Raw genomic sequence first — 4714 nt, 5'->3', positions numbered from 1 at the left:
CCTATCATCATCCCACCAACAAAAGAGCAGCTTTCCTGAAGCCCCGTCTCAGGCTGTTCCGAGGCTAGACCTCCTCAGGGTGGGCCCCGTGCATCCGCAGCCTTCTCTAGCAGGGTGGGGGCCACACAACAGCTCCCTAACACAGGGGGCGGCTGTCTTCAGAGGTGGGCCTGTCACCATCGGTTTTTGTCCTCGCTGACTGGGGTTCACCTGGGCTTGGAAAGAGAGAGAATCCCTTTAACCAGGAGGAGCGTCCAGGAAGCTCCTCCCAGAGAAAGGGAGGCGAAGGAAAGAGGCTGATTTCTCTCAGATCAAAGAAAAATTGCTGCTCTGCCTGTAGACCTACGGAAGTCTCATCTCGTCCTTGCTCGGGTTGTGGGCCGATCTGAGAATAAAGGAGCAGTGGAGGACCATACATGAGCGAGGTGAAGGAAGTGGGGGTGCCGGCCCTGTCCACTCCACCCCTGCTCAGCTATGCGGTGATGCCACCCTTCAAACAACAGCTTTCAGGCCGGGAATGGTGACCATGCCTTTAATCCCAGCACTTGGGGGAGGCAGAGGCAGGCAGATCTCTGTGAGTTCAAGGCCAGCCCGGTCTACATACTGAATTCTAGGGCGGCCAGAACTACACAGAGAGAGACCCTGTCTCAAAAGCCCCACACCAACCAGCCAAGCCAACAGCCGCTCCCCTCTCAAGGTGGGCTTGGTGCTTCCCAAGCACCAGCCCTGCCCATCTGATCCACTCTCAACTGTCTTCCTTTCTCCTTTTCCCCTCTTCTAGAAGCGGGGAGTGAACTGAAGGCTTTATGTGTGCCAAGCAAGCGTCCATCCCTAAGCCACTCCCTAGCCTCCTCCTGAGTATTTCTACTCCACAGTTGGCTGAATCTGTGGATGTAGACCCCGTGGTATGCAGGGCTGACTACGCTGTCTCGACTCCATGGTGAACACTTTCAATGTCAGGTCTCAAGAAGCCCTCGGAGGAAGCATGGGTCTGGGCCACAGACTGCCTCACCCTCCTGAGTGCTGGGATTACAGGTGTGTGCTATTACACTCATCTCTTTCCCTTTCTGGCTTCTTCCACGCCTCATGAGACCTGTGTATCTCCCGACCCCATACTGAACTGGGCTGAATTCTAGAGACGGAAAGTGGCTAAAGACTCATCTCCAACCTTGACCTGCTTGGGGACAACAGTCCCTGGTCCTACAAAGTAGTAAACAGTGAAGAAGGGAAGGAAGGAGAAAGGGAGGGATTCACAACATTAAGCAGGGACTAGTCCTCTCAGGATGGCTGGAAAGGTTTCGGGGCCCTTGCCTCTTCTGGAGCTGATAGAGACCATGGAGGGCTTTACTGTAGGGTCAGCAACGCCGTCTGTGATCAGGTCCACGGAGTGCGGGTGACCCGGTGAGGGCTCTCCACACTCAGAGCTTCCTCTAACCCAGCACACCGCAGACCAGCGGCACCAATTCCCGACCTCACTGCATGCCTGGTGCTGGTGAAGGCCAGAGCAGGCTGCTGCGTCTCCTAAAACTGCTGTGTGGATGGTGGGAACCGAACTCAGGTCCTCTGGAAGAGCAGCTGGAGCTTTTAACCCTGAGCCACCTCTCCAGCCCCAAATTGCTGTGGATGGTCTGTATGTCAAATCGCTCTGATTGGTCAATAAATAAAACACCGATTGGCCAGTGGCCAGGCAGGAAGTAGGTGGGACAAGGAGAGAGGAGAATTCTGGGAAGCAGAAGGCTGAGCAGAGAGACACTGCCAGCCACCGCCAGGACAAGCAGCATGTAAAGACGCTGGTAAGCCACCAGCCACGTGGCAAGGTATAGATTCATAGAAATGGATTAATTTAAGCTATAAGAACAGTTAGCAAGAAGCCTGCCACGGCCATACAGTTTGTAAGCAATATAAGTCTCTGTGTTTACTTGGTTGGGTCTGAGTGGCTGTGGGACTGGCGGGTGACAAAGATTTGTCCTGACTGTGGGCAAGACAGGAAAACTCTAGCTACACCAAATGCTTCCTTCTCAAATACAATCTAGAGCTAAAGACCACTAGACTTTTGAGGACAGCCCCTAAAACAAAGAACAAGGAGCCAGGGGCAGTGATCTTAGCAACCTGAGCCTAGCATTTGGGAGACTGAGGCAGGAGGACTGTTTATGTGTTTATGGTCAGCCTGGATTATAGCAGGACCCTGTCTCAAGAGGACTATGCAATAATACCTTTGTCCCTGATCTTTCCCAACAATCACTCCAGTGACCTTTCACCTCAGGGAACTTATTTGGAAATAAGGGAGTACTTTAGTTTGTGTTGTTCTATTCAGGTATATTTGATATCACAAAAACCTGTGTTTGGCCATGTTTTACCCCAAACTGTATGACGAAATCTAATAGCAAAGATAAGAAATGCTCAAAATAAATTATGACAAACTGTAGTCTTCTCATCTAGAAGCATCCTGAGGTCATTTTTTTTCTTTTACATTTGTTTGTTTGTTTATTTTGTGTCTGTGTGTGTGAGTGTGTGAGTGTGTGCGCACACACATGGCACATACACATATGGAACACAGAGGACAACTTTTGGGAGTTAGTTCTCCTTTACTCTCACATGGATTCCAGGAATTGAACTCAGGTTGGCAGGCTTGGTGGCAAGCCCCTTTACCCCGGGAACCAACTCTTAAAATACAGGTGTGCATGCTGTACGCATGTGTGTTTGTGTGGGGGGTTGGTGGGTGCATGCTGTATGCATGTGTGTTTGTGTGCAGGGGGGGGTGCATGCTGTATGCATGTGTGTTTGTGTGCAGGGGTTGGTGGGTGCATGCTATATGCATGTGTGTTTGTGTGCAGGGGTTGGTGGGTGCATGCTATATGCATGTGTGTTTGTGTGCAGGGGTTGGTGGGTGCTATGTTGTGTTGTTGTGCAGGGTTGGTGGGTGCATGCTGTATGCATGTTGTTTGTGTGCAGGGTTGGTGGTATGCTTATGCATGTGTGTTTGTGTGCAGGGATTGGTGGGTGCATGCTCATGTCTCACCAAGGTTAGCAAAACTAGCTAGTCAGCAAGTCCCAGGGATCTGCCTGCTTCTGCCTCCCTGCTGCTGGGATTACAGGTGTGTCAGCGGGTCTGGCTTTTACACAGGTGCTAAGTAAGGATCCAAACTCATGTCCTCATGTTTTCAGGGCCTTACTGTTACAGGTTTACAGTACTTTACCGATGAAGCCATTCCCAGCCTCCAGGATCACACTATGAGCATCTACAGAACTGCTGTGTACAGGGCACTGTGGGGCGTTTGCGAATGGCAGCCTAAGACAAGGGACTCACAGCTCCACTAAAATCGTGTAATCCGCCTCTGGGGTGGGCAGGGCAGCACTGCGTTTAGGGACACGAGACAACAGTTGGAGGATTTCCAGATCCGCTCTGGCTGAAGACGGGATACTAAACCCCCATGCTCCCCAGTTCCCTTTCCCCACTGTGGGAACTCTGAATAGAATTCTAAGGGGTTCTACCACTTAAAGGGAAAAAATTCCAGAGACCTCTGGGCACAGGCCAAGACAGGACTGAGCATGGTTCATGGCGACTTGAGACTATGAAGAAGGAAATAAATGGCTAACCAGAAGTCATCTCTGGGGATCTGAGATGACTCAGGCAGCAAAGTGCTGGCCACGCAAGTCTGAGGGCCTGAGTTCAGACCCGTAAAAGGCTGGGCATGATGGGAGTATGCCTGTAATTCCTGAGCCAGGGAACCAGGAGGATCCTGAGGTGTGCTGGACAGTCTAGACACATAGGCGAGCGAGTGAGCTCTTGGATCAGTGGAAAACCCTGCTTCAAAACAGTAAGGTCAAGAGTGATTGAGGAAGACACGTGACATGGATCTCTGGCCTCCACATGCATGTACACACACACATGTGCACACACACAAATGTTCACATACAAACACATACAAAAAATATTCAAAACAAGAAAACACCTCTTTCTGCACAGCTCCTAAATCAATTGTTAATAAAATAGCAGACTAAGCTTTCCAGAGCAGAAATAAGCTTTGTCCTGTACATGAATTTATGGGTGTTCTCTTGGAGAACCCCGTTCCCTGGCCATGAGATCAGATGAAAGCGCTGACTTCCCCATAGGGAAGTGCTTGTTCTGAAATAGAGATGCTCAAAGAATTTGGAGATTTAAGAACTGGCATTGATAGTGGGTATCAGTGGCTGAGTTACAAGAAGAATAAACAAGCTGCCAGATGTCTGAGCACACCTGGCCATGACCTCAGGAGTCTGCCTTTACAAACAGAATGACAGCCAACACCCACAAGGTCGTCTGACTTCCTCTGGGCAGTGTGGCCGCTCCTAGCTGACCAGGATACTGTTCCTAACTGGTCTCATGTTATTTTGGACTCCAAGCAAGGCGGGCCAGAATGCTGGGAGTGTTCTGGAAGGGCTGTCCCAGACACACCAGCTGCTTCCTTATTAGGCCTCCCTAATATAGTGTCCTCTTTCGAAGCACAGGATTTGTTCTGCTTTGGGCTTCTTGTGTAAGCTGCTGAAGAGCTGAGCAAAACGTCTGCCTCTAAAAATCAAACACGAGCACTGCGCACAAGGCCTGAGTCTGTAGCAGGATGGGATGGCCTGGTGGGGCTGCACAGTCTTTTCCTCCAGTCTCTCTGCTTCCTTGGGAACCAACAGTGTGCAGACACCTTTAAAACACCACTGATCGAACCCGCGGCAGAACTCA

This window comes from Peromyscus leucopus, chromosome 2 (genome assembly GCF_004664715.2).
Source record: "Peromyscus leucopus breed LL Stock chromosome 2, UCI_PerLeu_2.1, whole genome shotgun sequence".
Taxonomy (NCBI): domain Eukaryota; kingdom Metazoa; phylum Chordata; class Mammalia; order Rodentia; family Cricetidae; genus Peromyscus; species Peromyscus leucopus.
Note: the sequence above shows the minus strand (reverse complement) of the source record.